Source organism: Cololabis saira, chromosome 19, assembly GCF_033807715.1.
Source record: "Cololabis saira isolate AMF1-May2022 chromosome 19, fColSai1.1, whole genome shotgun sequence".
In the NCBI taxonomy this organism is placed as follows: domain Eukaryota; kingdom Metazoa; phylum Chordata; class Actinopteri; order Beloniformes; family Belonidae; genus Cololabis; species Cololabis saira.
Genome location: NC_084605.1, coordinates 2092204 through 2110312, shown reverse-complemented (window position 1 = coordinate 2110312; position 18109 = coordinate 2092204). Strand labels below are relative to the sequence as shown.

At 39.5% G+C, this 18109-nt stretch overlaps 1 long non-coding RNA gene across 1 annotated transcript; it reads left to right on the top strand.

The window, feature by feature from the left end:
* The first annotated feature begins 15875 nt into the window (after positions 1–15875).
* LOC133419564 (uncharacterized) lies at positions 15876–17788 on the top strand. Its single transcript, XR_009770538.1, has 3 exons — positions 15876–15912; positions 16045–16218; positions 17764–17788. It is a non-coding gene; the product is annotated as an uncharacterized LOC133419564 (long non-coding RNA).
* The last annotated feature ends 321 nt before the right edge of the window (positions 17789–18109 follow it).

Here is an 18109-nt window from a genome sequence, read left to right as displayed (position 1 = left end):
CCTGTAAACTCCCTTTTATCCGACCATTACTTAATAACGTTTGAATCTAATGTTGTCGATGTTGAAGTGCAGGGCAGGAGGTATTATTTTAGCAGATGTTTGTGATGAAGCTATTGCTAAATTTAAGGAGACCATTGCTCATCTTGCGACAGTGGAAAATAGTGAAGCCTCTACTGAAGCAATAGAGGCCAGTGACCTGGGTTCTACCTCTGATGTTGATGTTGGTTTTCTTGTTAGTAACACTGCTGATCTGTTGCACTAAGCTTTAGATGAAGTTGCTCCTTTGAAAAGGAGGGTTTCTAGCCACAGGAGCTTAACTCCCTGATATAATTCAGATATTCGCATGTTGAAACAAAACGTGCGTAAAATGGAAAGGAAGTGGCACTCTTGTTAGTCTGTAGACTCCTATCGTGAATGGAAAGATATTCTAATAGTATATAAAAAAGCCATTCGCAAAGCCAGAACAGCTTATTATTCAACGTTGATAGAGGATAATAAAAGTAACCCACGTTTTCTGTTCAGCACTGTAGCCAGGCTGACAAAGAGTCACAACTCTGTTGAGCCGTGTATTCCTGCAGCTCTCAGTAGTGAGGACTTTATGAGCTTCTTTAACAGTAAAATCACGATAATTAGAGAAGAAATCTACCAGCCGGTTGTAGGTGTTTCCTCAGCTTTAGCGACTTCCCTAGGCTCTGACTTGACTCTAGACTGTTTTGATCCTATAGACCTCCCTGAGCTGACTTCACTCGTTAATAGAGCTAAGTCAACCACATGTATGTTAGACCCCATCCCGACTCGACTATTCAAACATATTTTTTCTCTTATTGGTGCGACAATACTGGACCAAATCAACCTATCCCTAAGTTTAGGATATGTACCACAGGTTTTCAAAGTGGCAGTAATTAAACCTTTACTTAAAAAAACCTTCTCTTGACCCAGACACCTTAGCTAATTATAGACCAATTTCCAACCTTCCATTTGTATCTAAAATTCTGGAAAAGGCAGTTTCAAGCCAGTTATGTGACTATTTGTATAGAAATTATCTGTTTGAAGTCTTTTAGTCAGGGTTCAGAATGCATCATAGCACAGAGACAGCACTGGTTCGAGTCACGAGTGACCTCCTTATGGCCTCAGATAAGGGATTAGTGTCCATACTGGTTCTACTGGACCTCAGATAAGGGATTAGTGTCCATACTGGTTCTACTGGACCTCAGTGCTGCTTTTGACACTATAGATCATGGCATTTTACCGCACAGGTTAGAGCATGTTGTTGGGATTAAAGGGACAGCTCTACGTTGGTTTAAATCATATCTATCTGACAGGTTCCAGTTTGTTCATGTACATGAGGTTTCTTCAGAACAGGCAAGGGTCTGTTATGGTGTTCCGCAGGGTTCAGTGCTAGGGCCAATCTTGTTCAGTTTATACATGCAGCCGTTGGCAAGTATAATCCAGAATCACGGCATACACTTTCATTGTTATGCTGATGATACACAGCTCTATTTGTCTATGAAGCCGGATGAAACAGAACCATTGGTTAAACTTCAGGCATGTCTTAGGGACATCAAGGACTGGATGTCCAGAAATGTCTTGCTTCTAAATTCAGATAAAACAGAGGTTATCATTCTTGGTCCAGAGCATCTTAGGAAGGGATTAGATGGTGTTGCGATGGCTTCCAGTGCAACTGTGAGAAACCTTGGTGTTGTTTTCGATCAGGATTTGTCGTTTAAACCATATGTTAATCAGGTTTGTAAAATAGCGTTTTTCCATCTCCGTAATATTGCAAAAATTAGGAAAATCCTCTAGCAGAGTGATGCAGAAAAACTAGTTCATGCGTTTGTATCTTCTAGACCGGATTACTGTAATGTGTTGTTAGCAGGATGTCCAAGCAATTTGATGAATAGGCTCCAGCTGATCCAGAATGCAGCAGCACGAGTACTGACAGGAATCAGCAGGAGAGACCACGTCTCTCCAGTGTTAGCGTCGCTCCATTGGCTACCTGTAAAATTCCGAATCCAATTTAAAATTTTATTACTTGCGTTTAAAGCCCAAAACGGCTCCTGAAAGTGCCTTATGTTCCTGGCAGAGCTCTCCGCTCCCAGAGTGCAGGTTTACTCGTAGTTCCTAGAGTATCTAAATGTAGATTTGGAGGGCGGGCGTTCTGCTATCAGGCACCATTACTATGGAACCAACTTCCAATCTGGGTTAAGGAGGCTGACACCACCTCCACCTTTAAAACTAAACTTAAAACCTTTCTGTTTAGTAAAGCTTATAGTTAGTGTTTAGTAAACCTCTAGCTGGTGTTGGTAAATCTCTAGGTAGTGTAAACTCTAGTGTGTTAGAGTCAGTAGTCATAGTTGCAGCTATAGAACAAGACTATAATAGTTAGTCTCAAATATAGCTTGGCGGTAGATATGCTGCTATAGGCTTATGCTGCAGGGGGCACCGACATGATCCGCTGGGCGGTGCCTCTCACCCTTCTTCTCCTCTCCCTTTCCCTTCCTCTCCTCCATTTCCATTTTTATAAATGTCTCATACCTATTGTTTTGTCCAATCGCTCCTGTAATTTCTTGTGCTGGCCCCCCCTTTTCTCTTTTTTGTGTATGTTTGCAGGCCGGAGCCTCGGCTTTTCTCCCACTATGGGAGTTTTTACCTGCCATTGTTTATGTAATAATTGCTCGGGGGATTATAATTATATTTATATTTATAATTATATTTATGTTTATGTTCATGTTCTGGATCTCTGGAAAGCGTCTAGAGACAACATCTGTTGTATTAGACGCTATATACTGTAAATAAAAGTGAATTGAATTGAATTCATAAACCTGGTGCTGAGGAGAGAATTAAAAAGATCTAGAGGAGATAAGGAACGACCAGATCTACCAGGAGCTCTGTCACTTCATAGCTGCTCGCGGCTCCAGCTGATTTCTCATCAGCGCCAACGAATAAAATAAGTAAGAGTAAGAGTAAGAGTAAGAGTAAGAGTAAAAAAAAGCGTTGCCGCTTGAAGCTTCTCTCTCTCTCATTTTTTAACTTGATATCGAACACAAGCCACAGACCCAGCAGCACATCTATCATCTCCTCCAGGTTCTCCATCTTTATCTATCATCTCCTCCAGGTTCTACATCTTTAGTGTTGTTGTCTTCTCCGTTTAGATACACAATCAAATACGTCACAGCAGCTTCTCCAACCTCCTCTACTGATCTGGGTGTTGGAAACAAACGAGGCGACTGGAGGCGAGTGGAGGCGACTGGAGGCAAGTGAAGGCGAGTGGAGGCGACTGGAGGCGACTGGAGGCAAGTGAAGGCGAGTGGAGGCGACTGGAGGCGAGGGAAGGCGAGTGGAGGCGACTGGAGGCGACTGGAGGCAAGTGAAGGCGAGTGGACGCGAGTGGAGGCGACTGGAGGCGAGTGGAGGCGGCTGGAGGCGACTGGAGGCAAGTGAAGGCGAGTGGACGCGAGTGGAGGCGAGTGGAGGCGGCTGGAGGCGAGTGGAGTCGTGCCGAGTCGTGCCGAGTCGTGACGTGCTGAGTAGGTACTAGTGGATAAGCGCCATTAAATATATAAAAAACTACATTTTAGTATTATTTTTGTTAGTATGACGTTTTTTTGTAATTTGTATTGTTGAGTTTTATCCACATGTTTTTGCTAAACTGTTTAAAATAACCAACAAACATCTTCCTACGTCGTATATGTAGGTTATTTTGGACTTTGATTCAGGTCCGGAGACGCTTCTTCCTCCTGCTGTCGACGGTTGAAGAATCGCATCACTAAAGTTTCAACTTACTTGCGGCGTAGACACATTTATGGATTTAACTGATGTTTACCCGTATTTTTTTTATTTATTTTTTTCAATCTAGACAGGGACTGTACATATTAATGGACAAAAATGTAAATATGCATGGTTGTAGCCAGAGGCTAATTTCCACCATTCGTCCCAAATTAATGCCAAACACAAAATTGCACAACAGCAGACAAAGTAGACAAGATATGACATTAATACCAACAAAACACAGCATTAAAAAATACGACAGAACTAAATTCAAATCATTAAGCAATAAAACAAGTTGCAATGGATAAACCAGTAAGTGACCGTAAAGTTAAAGTGCTTAAGTGCAAGAGTTTGTAAAGTGCTGATGCAGATTACACATTGCCCCATTTCTTCTTTAACGTGCTATAATGCTCAAATTTGTGAAGTGCTAATGCCTATTGCACATATCCAAACTGACAATTGTTGGATATTAGACATTTTTATATATTAGTCTTTTAAAAAATATCATAGTTAACTGCTTACTCACCATCATTAGAGAAAACCGAGGAGCACAAAAACAGACCATAAAGCATAAAACTGATGATTCTGTTCATGTTCTTCCTCTCTCTGCTTCAGTTGGACGGTTCATTCCGGACAAAAGTATTTCTGATTATTTCCTGCTTGATCGGACAGTTCACACTCCTGACGGACAGATTTAGTCTCTTTTGTGATCGTTGTGGACTTTGTGCGGTGGGTGTGTCCGTTGCCATGGCGACTCCTCAGATTGAGCCTCACCTGAGAGGTGGTGTGCCAGGCATAGACATCATATAAAACACTAGACTGAGCAACGAACGTAACCGCTCATGGGCTGAACGTAACGCGGGCCGCCATATTGGAGTGGTGATTCCCTCCATTCAGTATAATGGACTTTAACCGGGTTGATAGGAGCAATGAACAGTCAGCACATTTAATTAACAATATGTCGCTAAATAACACTCGTTTTTATGTGTTTTCAATATCATCCATGAAGCACTGATAAAAAAACATGGTTTGGCGGGGTTTATTGTTTATTGTTCATACTTGGCACAACGTAACACACATCTTGCAATATCTGTCTACCTCACTCATTTTACCTGCACAATTTTTTTTATCTTATATTTTTTATCTTTATATCTCCACTGCATTCTGTATATTGTGTATTGTGTATATACTGTCCATATTCTTTAATTATATATATCTTTTTAAATTTTTACCCCCTTGTGTGTGTGTGTGTGTGTGTGTGTGTGTGTGTGTGTGTGTGTGTGTGTGTGTGTGTGTGTGTGTGTGTGTGTGTGTGTGTGTGTAGGGGGGGTGGAGCAAAAACTCCTTTAACACGACCAGACAATACACAACATTATATATCAATATACAACAATATTCAACGCTAAACCAGAACTAATGTGGAGGAAGTTTTTCATGTCTTATTCAGCTTTAGTGGGGTGTGATTTTATTCGTTTTAACTTTAGTGTGTTACTTTAATTGTTTTACTCATCTTGTATTTTTATTTTCTTTATTCATGTACAGTAATCTATGTCCAAGGTTACAAGTAAGTTTTGTTCTTTCTTAACAGAGCAAAACACATTCCCACAGAGAACCACAGCTAATGTCTGAAAAAGGTCTGGTGGACTTTGATCAAGGAAACACTCCTTAATTCAATTCCCTCAGCTGAGAAAATCACCTTTGATTCCTCCTCACCTGCTGGAACCTTTATATTTATTATTATTATTATTATTATTATTATTATTATTATTATTATTATTATTATTATTATTATTATTATTATTATTATTATTATTATTATTATACTTTATATTTAAAACATGTTCAATATCTGTCCACCTCACACACATCCTACCTGCTTCTTTTGCACTGCTTTTACTTTCCTTCCCATATTGCACTACTTTTTAATTTTCATTCCAATGTATATACTATCTACTTTAAAACCTCATATTGTACATTTCTGTTTATACATTTTATTTTATCTCTTATATATTTGTTTTTATATTTGTATTGTATTGCACCAATTACCAAAACAAATTCCTTGTATGTGTTAACAAGCTTGGCAATAAACCCTTTTCTAATTCTGATTCTGATTCTGATATACGGTTCATATTTCGTAATTATTTGTTTTTCTACCTTTTTTACCCTTTTAAGATAAGACAATCTAGTCTAATCTTAAAGCCTGTATAAGGAATAAACATCTTGTTTCCTGGTACAAAAGGGTAGCCCCCCCATAAAACCACAGTCCTCATTCAGCTAATCTGACGTAGACTCTCTCATCGGGATCGGATCCTTTTATTTCCACCACACTAACGACATTGTTCAAACAAAAATAACACAAATATAAATGTGTTTTAGTGGAATTCTGTGTCTGGATTGAACCGGTTTGAGCTGGAGTCTGTATGGACCTCATGAAGCAGAAGTGTTGCAGCTCCGTTTCAGTCTGGTCTAGTTTATCTCCCAAACTACTGGATACATCCGTCATTAAACTAATGTCTAGTTTATCCCCCAAACTACTGGATACATCTGTCAATAAACTAATGTCTAGTTTATCCCCCAAACTACTGGACACATCCCTCATTAAACTAATGTCTAGTTTATCCCCCAAACTACTGGACACATCCGTCATTAAACTAATGTCTAGTTTATCCCCCAAACTACTGGACACATCCCTCATTAAACTAATGTCTAGTTTATCCCCCAAACTACTGGACACATCCCTCATTAAACTAATGTCTAGTTTATCCCCCAAACTACTGGAGACATCCCTCATTAAACTAATGTCTAGTTTATCCCCCAAACTACTGGACACATCCCTCATTAAACTAATGTCTAGTTTATCCCCCAAACTACTGGACACATCCCTCATTAAACTAATGTCTAGTTTATCCCCCAAACTACTGGACACATCCCTCAATAAACTAATGTCTAGTTTATCCCCCAAACTACTGGACACATCCCTCATTAAACTAATGTCTAGTTTATCCCCCAAACTACTGGACACATCCCTCATTAAACTAATGTCTAGTTTATCCCCCAAACTACTGGACACATCCCTCAATAAACTAATGTCTAGTTTATCCCCCAAACTACTGGACACATCCCTCATTAAACTAATGTCTAGTTTATCCCTCAAACTACTGGACACATCTGTCATTAAACTAATGTCTAGTTTATCCCCCAAACTACCGGACACATCCCTCATTAAACTAATGTCTAGTTTATCCCCCAAACTACTGGAGACATCCCTCATTAAACTAATGTCTAGTTTATCCCCCAAACTACTGCACACATCTGTCATTAAACTAATGTCTAGTTTATCCCCCAAACTACTGGACACATCTGTCATTAAACTAATGTCTAGTTTATCCCCCAAACTACTGGACATATCCGTCAATAAACTAATGTCTAGTTTATCCCCCAAACTACTGGACACATCTGTCATTTAACTAATGTGTAGTTTATCCCCCAAACTACTGGACACATCTTTCATTAAACTAATGTCTAGTTTATCCCCCAAACTACTGGACACATGCCTCATTAAACTAATGGGTAACACTTTACAATAAGGGTCCCTTAATTAACGTTAGTTAATGCATTATTAAGCATTAATTAACAGTTTAATAATAGTTAAATAACCATTATTATGTATTACTTAACATTAATTAGCATATTAGTTAATGCATTAATAAACAGTTAGTTAATGCATTATTAAGCATTAATTAACAGTGTAATAATTGTTAAATAACCATTATTATGTATTACTTAACATTAATTAGCATATTAGTTAATGCATTAATAAACAGTTAATTAATGCCTACTGCTCAGAGTTAATTAATACATTAGTAAGCATTAATAAACGTTACATGATGTAATTATGTATCCTTATGTATGCATTACTTAGTATTAAGTAATACATTAGTTAATACATAAGTAAAACGTTAATAATGTCCCTAGTAATCATTTACTAATGGTGTTTATTTGGAGTGAATATGCATTAAGTAACAGCTACCTAATACATCTACTAATCATTCACTAATGGTGTACATGTTTACTGGATGGGCATTATTAAACAACTATTTAGAGTCTTAAGTAATCATTTCCTAATGGTGCTGTGTATGTTATCAGGTAGCTTACCTGACCTTATGAACGGTAACCTGACATAAACCTTAATAAATGTATAGGAGTGGCTCATAACCATTACTTAACCATTAGTAAAGGCTTGCTGGACCCTTATTGTAAAGTGTAACACATTTATCCCTTAGGTAACACATTATTAATGCTTAACTGCCTCATAAGCATTACTTAACCATAATTAACCATTAGTAAATACTATTCTGGACCCTTATTGTAAAGTGTAACACATTTATCCCTTAGGTAACACATTATTAATGCTTAACTGCCTCATAAGCATTACTTGACCATAGTTAACCATTAGTAAATTAAGCAATCACATATAAAGAAGTTTACACTTTTTATTTAAAACAAAATAAAACAGATAACAGATAACATTTGTTATATGTATACATCTTATACATCTTATACATCTTATACATATATATATATATATATATATATATATATATATATATATATATATATATATATATATATATATATATACATATATATATATATACATATATATATATATATATATATATATATATATATATATATATATATATATATATATATATATATATATATATATATACATATATATATATACATATACATATATATATATATATATATATATATATATATATATATATATATATATATATATATATATATATATATATATACGTAACAACAATTCACACAGAGGAGAGCTTTGAACAAACATTATTTAGTAACATAATACAATAACACAGTATGATAGGCTGGCATAATTTTATCATCCTTCATTTTATGTATTGTAGCAGAAATGACTTTAGTGGCCTTTATAACCTCCTTGCATCTTTTAGCAAAGTCTGCCACCGTCTCCCCCTTCTCCACCTGATCATATTCTTCTGGAGCAGCTATTGCGAGCTTGGCAATCGCTGCAGTCCTCACAATAGTAAGTCTGTCTACTCCATACTTCTTGAAGGATTTGGCCATATTCTTCCCCGTCTGGAAAATGGCAAGGACTTCCTTGTACCGCTTCACCACATCACCTGGTCCTCCAACTAATATAAACACACAAGAACAAGAAGGAATGTATCATTTGAATCATGAGATTGATGAGAAGAAAAAAACAAATCATTGTATTTTACTGTTAATGTTCAATGTGCCGCGAGACACACTAATCCCATATGTGACACCTCAACACAGTGTAGAAGGATTTTCTGGCACAACTTCACCAAGGTACATGGAAACACCATGACACACACAGGGAATTATCAAGGCTAAATTGGGAGAAAAAGAGGGGAAAATGCTAAATAAAAATGGACGCATTTGGGGTGAATCATTTTTGGAAATTAACATTCATTTGGACCGTACTGGTCCTTCTGGTACATCCCTCTATCAGCGTGCAGGGCTTGAATTTAGCACTCGCCACTTGCCATTTGCGACACAAATTCCTCAAGTGGCGAGACAGATTTTCTTGCCACGGCTAGTTAGAAAAATCGAGATTCCCAACTTTTGTGCCATTTATAAATCAAATTGAGATTCCCAATACTGTGCGCACCATTGCACCTTTTTATTTTTTATTCTTGATGTCAACTCCGGGTGAACCGTCTGAGTCTGACTCTGAAGAATGAATAGTAAACACTCTGAAGAACAACTGGAGAAAATGGACCAATGCAATGTCTCAGTTTGACCAGCAGGGGGCACACTGTATAGTTCCTTAAATGGTTTAGCTGTTGTCTTGTGGTTGTCTTAAGACAGGCTAGGTTGGTTGTTGTAGTCTTAATAAGACACTTTCGAGCTAATAATAAAAAGGCTGCTTGTTTTTAAATTCACTTGTTCGTTCTCATTTGGACATTTTTATCCAGCCCAGAATAAACACATTATTTATACAATACACCTGCTGCATTATAGAATATACAGACAGGACAGGATCAAAGTGTTACTTTGAAGGTGTAATGCTATATATTCCTCCATAAATGTTAGATTTACAATTAAGTAGGCAACTACTGAAATTAAATTATACAAGAACACATCATGCAATCTCATTTTCCACCAATAGTATAGTAGTGCACTACTGAATGATAATTGTAGCGTATAGAAAAACAGGATTGATGTAATATGGTACTACGATGACTGCTATATACAAGTGATGTCGAAATACAAAAGTAAAGCAACGTTTTGGTTTTGGCTAGTAAAAAATCTGGTTGGCTAATAACTTTTTTCATCTACTAGCCACTTGGCTAGTAAGTCAAAAAGTTAATTTCAAGCCCTGTCAGCTGGTCATGAGAGATTGATCTACTTGTAGGGACAACAGACACATACAGCTCAAGCCAGCCAAGAAATACGTTTCACATACCCCGCAGGCGAGAGCGATGTTTGCTTTTCTTCGCCTTTTTCTCCTTATCCTGTCAGAGCTGGATTCAGAGCTGGATTCAGAGCTGGATTCACAGTCATCCTCACTGTCGTCTTCACTGTCATGCTGCATCTCAGATCCCCTCATCGCTTCATCATCACTGTCTTCTCTTCTGGACTGTTGAGCCTCCTTGAGACATGTCAAAGCTATGGATGCAAGGATTGATAGTTGATTACATCAGTTTGATTGCTTATTGTATACAAACACCTACAACAACAAACACAGCTATGACACAACTTTCGCACCCACAGCGTACACACCCATCATTCTTTAACCCTCGAGCATCCCTTAAAATTAATATACACTTTTTACCCATAGTCCAAATTTGCCTCATTGACTACCATATCATAAAAGTGCAATAAAAATGTAATACATATTTATTTTCACTTTCACCACATAAAATCTTTTCAACAACTTCAGACCTAGCCATAGATATAAAGTTAATTATAATATTTAAACATTATTTTTTCAACTCCTGATTTTTTCAATAGAAAAATCACAAAATATGCAATATTTTCCAAAATTAGGTTCAAAGTGAAATATATTACAGCATTGACTGTCAATAATTGATAACATTTATTTTGATGCATTATTATTTTTGGAACAATGATTGTTCATTTAAAAAAACTTACACTCTTTACCTTCATGTCCAAATTTGCCCCTTGACTTGACCATTATAACCACATATTTTTTATGTACTGTAATTCTTACCTATTATAATTTTTTTCAGACGAATTCCTAATAAATCTAAGCCTCTACCTTCAAAATACAGAGAAAACAGGTTTTATGTCCGGTGACCCCCCAAAACTAGCAGGGGCAGCAGAGCTTCATCACATCAAGTTTCAGTGACGTCTCATCCATCCCGCTCCGTGTTTAGTTGGGGTCTTTCGTTTAAAAAAGTGTCAGCCTTCACGAGGTGTATTAGCTTCTACACACACCCTTTCAGTTACATGACTGAGAAGTCAGTCTTTCAAATTTACCGACGTAAACTTCTTCTTCTCCATTATTCAAGTGTTACTGAGTCAAATATGCAGCATCTTTTTGAAAAGTTTACATTTTGTCAGAATGATGTATTTGTTATGACAACTCGAATTGTGAACTTTTCAAAAAAAGTGTCATAAAGTTAACATTAAGAGCTAACAGTTTAACGTAGTTAGATTAATCTTACCATGTTTTCCAGATGCACTTCCCTTTTCCGCTTTTTCCTTGTGCGTGGTTATCCTGGTCCTGTGAGGTGAGACTCCGAGCTCATCCATCTGGAGACGCTTCTGTAGATGGGGCCGCGGTCAGTGCGCGCAAAGAAAAAAGTGCGGCGTGCGGCGTTCAGGCCAATTCGGAACTAAGGCTTTTAACTAAGGCCTAATATTGGTGCTCCTAATCGGGAAATTCAGAATCTTCTTGGAGAATCAGTTTTCTGACATCACACAACAATGTCTAATGTCAATGTCTGGAACGCTTTGAAGACAGAAATGGGAGTTTTCAATGGGGAAACCCAGAGTTCTGAGGTGTCATGAACGCAGCATTGGCGCACACCAGAACTCAGGAGTTATCGCGTGTAACCTGGGTGTAACTGCCTTGAAGGAGGAGCAGAATTTTCTGGCAGGACGGACAGTAATTTTAACAGGATAGCCATTTACCAAGCTGCACGTTTCATTTTAGGAGCACACGGCATGCGTGGGTTAAAGTTAGCAAACAAGTTGAGTGAGCTGACAGAAGGCAAAAAAAAAAAACACAAACACCTCAAACTAATTGAATGGCTCCAAAAGAAAAAAATACTGAGATGGAAAGTCAAGTGCAACCGGTGCCATCACAAAATTAAGCTGAAGTCAAGATGGCGCCAGTATGTTTGGCGAGTCGTCGGTCGCATCTACTGAGTTTGTTTTTTGCTTTTGCCCTGTTTGTCTGTGTCTGCTGTCGGGATGTCTCGGCTGTGCTTGCATATGATCGCCAAGCTCTTCTAAACATCCGAGCTTCTGGTGGCATGAAACTTTACATGCTCTGGCATGATTTGGGAGATTGGTCCGCAAACCCTCCGCCCCTGCTGGCAGGTATTCCTGCTCACCTGCGCCGCTCAAATAATGTCCTTCCCGCTAAAAAGCGCCGGAAAAGACGGGGAAAGCGCGGTGGCCTATTGGTAAAAATCAAGGCTTACCTGTCGTCGTCCTGTGTGGCTAATTCTCGCCTCCTGCACAAGGGATACTGCTACTCCTCTGCCGTCAGACGCTCACTGCAGCTCAGAGGACCGCGGACCCGGACTGTCATCCCCTGCCTTTCCCCTGCTGCTCCCGGGCTGATGCTGCCTGGCCGGCTGACGCATCCCGCGCCGCCGTCAGGCTCCGCTCCTCCTGGCCTGCTGACGGCGCCTGTTCTGCGCGCCGCCTCTCGGAGTTCGCCGGCGGTCTCTGCTCAACTTGGCCTGGGGTTGGTGACGCCTCCCGGGCAGCTGCGAGCACGCAGAAGTGGCGTTGCCCACACAAACCTCCGCCCGTTAAGACGCGCTGCGGCTTCCACCGGCGCGAGCCCTGATGTCACCATGAATATGGCCTTGATTAATGCTAGATCGCTAGCAAATAAGACCTTCCTGCTGAATGACTTCTTCACCTCCCGTGCGCTGGATTTTATGTTTCTGACTGAGACCTGGCTGCATGCTGGTGAGTTTATTCCATTTTTAGAGCTTCTCCCTCCTGACTGTACATTCTTCAGCTCCCCTCGAACCACTGGCAAAGGTGGAGGACTAGCCTGTGTGTTTAAATCCAGCTTTTACTGTCGGCAGATTCCATCTGCCACATACTCCAGCTTTGAGTTGCAGCTCTTTGAAGTAAATTCGTGTCCTCCCTTGCTGTGTGCGGTGGTATATCGTCCACCCAAATATAATAAGGATTTCATCCAGGATTTTGGGAATTTTCTGTCTGGAATTATGGTGGATTACGATCACTTGTTAATTTCTGGTGATCTCAATATCCATGTGTGTTGCGAAACCAGACCTCTGGTTAAAGACTTCTTGGCTCTGATTGACTCTTTTAATCTTGTTCAGTGGGTGTCTGGCTCGACACATGAAAAAGGGCATACTCTTGACCTAGTGTTGTCGTATGGCCTATCTGTCTGTGTCAATGAAATTTGTGACAGTGCCTGTATTTCTGATCATTTGCCTGTTTTATTTTCTGCCACTGTCCCTGGGTCTGTTGTTGCTGCTCGTCCCCCTGCTCGCCGCTCTCGTGCCATAAATTCCAGCACTTCACTGCAGTTTTCTGCAGCTTTTAATGCCTTTATGCATTCCTCCGGTGATGGTTGTGATGCCCTTAGTGCTGAAGAGCTTGTTGCTCTTTTTAATTCTACATGCGCGAACATCTTAGACTCCATTGCTCCCTCAAGGAGCAAGCGCTCCAAGCCACCCTCTGAACTGTGGATGAATGACTCTGTCCGTGCTCTCAGACGCTCGTGTAGGCGTGCTGAGAGAAGATGGAAGAAGGACAAGTTGCATGTTTCTTTTGGGATCCTGAAGGACTGTTTATTGGAGTATCAGAGAGCTATCAAAGCTGCTAAAACTGGTTACATTCGCAACCTTGTCTCCAATAATATCGATAAGCCCAAAGTTCTGTTTAGAGCTCTTGATTCTCTTGTTAACCCTCGTGATACTGCCCCCATTGTACCCACGGCTGCTCTCTGTGATGACTTTTTAAATTTTTTTGTTGACAAAATCTCCTCTCTTCGGGCTGTACCATCCCTAGCAGCTCCTGACCCTTCTGCTCCTCCTACATGCTTAGCTGTCTTTGATCAGTTTGAGCCCATATCACTGTCCTCACTGTCTGATGTTGTTCGTGAGCTACGGCCCACTAACTGCCTCTCGGACAGTATTCCCTCTCGCCTTTTTAAAGAGGTTTTTTCTTCACTTGGTTCTTTTATTCTTTTCTTGATTCATGACGGTTTTAGCTCAGAGTGTTTTCCAGCTCCTTTTAAACATGCTATTGTGCAGCCACTATTCAAAAAGCCAAATCTGGACCCCTCTGTTCTTTCTAACTTCAGGCCCATCTCCAAACTGCCCTTTTTGTCTAAAGTGTTGGAGAAAGTCATTTTTATTCAGTTAAACTCATTTTTAGAAAAGAATGATATTTATGAGAAGTTTCAGTCTGGTTTTAAATCTCGTCATAGCACTGAAACTGCTCTTTTAAGAGTGTTCAACAATCTGGTTTTAACTGTTGATTCTGGTTGTGCTGCTATTCTGGTGACCTTAGATTTGACCGCTGCCTTTGATACCGTTGATCATAGGACCTTGTTGTCACGCTTGGAGAACTCTGTGGGTATCAAAGGTGCGGCTCTCATGCTGCTTCAGTCATACTTGACTGACAGGTCTTTTTCTGTCCACTTGGGTGATTTCTCCTCCAATGTGGCCCCTCTTACTTGTGGGGTGCCCCAAGGCTCCATTTTAGGTCCATTATTATTTTCTTTATATATGCTCCCTCTGGGCTCTGTTCTCCGAAAGCATGACGTTTCTTTTCATTGTTTTGCTGATGATGTCCAAATCTACCTTCCTTTAAAGTTAAAGTGCAAGGACTCTCTGCAGCCTCTACTAGCTTGCCTGAAAGACATTAAGGTTTGGATGGCACAAAATTTCTTGAATCTAAATGAAAATAAAACTGAGGTTATTGTGTTTGGGCATCCGGCTGTTTTTAACGGCTCTGTTGATGCTCTGGGCCCCCTTGGTTCCAAAATGAATTCTTTTATTAAAAGCCTCGGTGTCATTTTTGATAGTGATTTTAAATTCGATAGACAGATTGGGTCTGTAGTTAAAGGTGCTTTCTTTCAGCTAAGGCTCCTGGCCAAAGTAAAGCCCTACCTATCTCCTAAAGACTTGGAGAGGGTCATTCACGCTTTTATAACATCACGGCTAGACTACTGCAACTCCTTGTACGTGGGCTTAGACCAGCGTTCTGTGCGACGCCTGCAGCTGGTGCAGAATGCTGCTGCACGACTCCTGACTGGAACTAGAAAGCGTGACCACATGTCCCGGTTCTGGCCTCCCTGCACGGCTTCCTGTTCATTACAGAATTGATTTTAAGATTCTGCTGCTTGTTTTTAAATCACTGAATGGCTTGGCTCCCCAATACCTTAATGAACTTCTCCACTCTCACACACCAGCCAGAGCTCTGAGGTCGTCAAATCAGTTGCTTTTAGACGTCCCAAAATCTAGGCTCAAAACTAGAGGTGACCGAGCTTTTGCGGTGGCCGGTCCTAAGCTGTGGAATAGTTTGCCACTAAATGTTAGATCTGCCCAGACCCTAGTGGTTTTTAAGTCTTCTTTGAAAACTTATTTATTTTCTTTGGCTTTTAGTGTGTGACAACTTAGTTCCCCACATCTGTGTGAAGTGATTGTTTTTTATTGTATTTTATTACTATTTTATTGATCATTTTAGTATGTTAGTGATTTTATTGTTTCTACACTGGGTACTGTGTTTTTCTTTTGGTATTGTTTTATTCTCTTGTATGCTGTACAGCACTTTGGTCGACCTCGGTCGTTTTTAAATGTGCTTTATAAATAAAATTGACATTGACATTGACATTGAAGAAAAAGATGGTGGATCTGTGGACCGATTTGAATGGTAGGTAACTTTGGCTAACATTGTGGGATAACTTTTTTGGTCAGTATTATTATTGTTATTATTATTATTATTATTATTATTATTATTATTATTATTATTATTATTATTATTATTATTATTATTATTCGCCAGCTTGATTTCATGATGGACAACATTGCTGCATCCTCAAGAACCCTTTCAAGAATGGCAAAGCAACGGGAGGTCTGCGTGACAGCGATGGAGAGGCTGCATCATAGAGAAGGACAGAGAATTGGGGGAAGGAGCATTTCGTGGTGATAGATGAGTCACTTCAGACATAAAAGAAAGGTAACTTTTTATATTAACTGCTACAAATTGTTAGGCTGCTAATTATGACTTAGTCTTGTGATGCCCAACGTTCAGGTCGAGACTGGACAAGACTTGAATGTCTGGGGAAGTTAGTGCAGGATTTTGTAATAGTGCTACCGCTGGTTGCAACCAGCTTCACTGAAAAGGTAAAATAGGTAAAATAGGCAGGTTAAATAAGAGTTTTCTTTTTCCTGCTCCTTTCTGAACATAGATAAAGATGCAACTGTTTGCTATTTCCTTTGGTACAATTTGAATGTTTCCATGGGCAGAACAAGTAAATGAAATTAAATGAAAATCTGTGTTAGTCTTTCATCCTCAACCAATGATTGGTTAGCTCTGCTTTGCACACACCTTACCAGAAACGTCAGCAATGTTAGCAACGAAAGGCCCACCCTAAAAGACTGTTGGTTGGTTTTGCAACACTGTTTTTTTTTTAAACTCACAAAACGTTTCCACCCAGACACCCGCTTATTTTTACAAAATTGAGGTGGAACTTCCCCAGACAATCATTTTGAAATATTAGAGTTTGGAAACGAGACTAGTTATAACCACATCACCAATGTGGAAAAATTAATTAGTATATTCAAAGATTCAATATGTAAATTTTGATCAGAATTTTGAGGTAAAACATTACAAAATCATGTGCAATTATCAGAAATATGTTTAGAAAGAAGAGTTTAAATGTTATGTCAAAGACATTTACCAATTGAAGATGCAAAAGGCACCAAATACAAGTGCAACAGTAAAAGTTGGTGGCGAAGTGCAAATATGCGGCCTTCAGCAGGGAGCAGGGTGCAGATTTTTATTTTAAAAGTTGTACCAGCGCTCCTGCTCCATCCCGCTCCAATTTAGCTCCAGGGCCACCCATACCTGACCTACAACCAGCTTGTTTTCTAGCTGGATCTGTTTGTTATCGAAAAGTATGTCATTGATTAAATTATTATTCAAACTGTGGGAGGGAAGAGATCTGAAACAGAACTCATACTGGAATCTGACGATGCCAGGTTTGGGTTTAAGTGTACAACGCTGCTTTTTTGGACAGGTCTGTGAGCAAGGAGCAAGAAAATTCTCACCTGCTCTGTTTCCCTCACATGCTCTGGTCCACCATCCTAATGTGGAGATCTATACTGTATTTTTTAGCCTGGTATTTGGCTGTACTTTGTGTGTATAAAAAGAGTAGCAGCATATGTGTATGTTTTATAACATCGGCAAGAAAAAAAAACATTGTTGATTGTCTTCTCAATCGCAGTGAAACGATTGGATTGCCGATCGACAGAAGCCAAGTTGAAACAGCAGCCCATCATTTATAATGTTCATGCTTATAGTGATGAAAAACAGAATGGGACAGAATCATTCCTATAGAAACTCTTAAATTTGGCTATAGTGTTCATCCATTCCATGGAAATCTTGCATTCTACTTTGTCTAATCAGATTTGTCAACTTTATTCCTGCTAACATTAGAAATTTATCTGACACAAGGTTAATAATCTTGTTTCTTGTTCTGTCATTTTCCCCAAAACACAGTATGGAAGGGGCAGGATGGCTGGGGCCTGGAAGCGGAGGAAGTGGGTGTTCGGGATGCTGGGGGTGCAGAGCACGCGGAGGCGGCCAGGGCGAAGACATCCAGGGAAGCCGGTGCTTCGCTTGGTGGAGAAGAGGGGGAGGAGAGAACTGGTGCCACTCATAGCTCATCATGTCAAAAGGGAGCAGACATTTCCAGGGAGGATAAACAGAGGGTAGCCTATCATACTGTGTTATTGTATTATGTTACTAAATAATGTTTGTTCAAAGATCTCCTCTGTGCGAATTGTTGTTACGTATCTGTTATCACAGATGTATGTGTGTGTATGTATATATATATATATATATA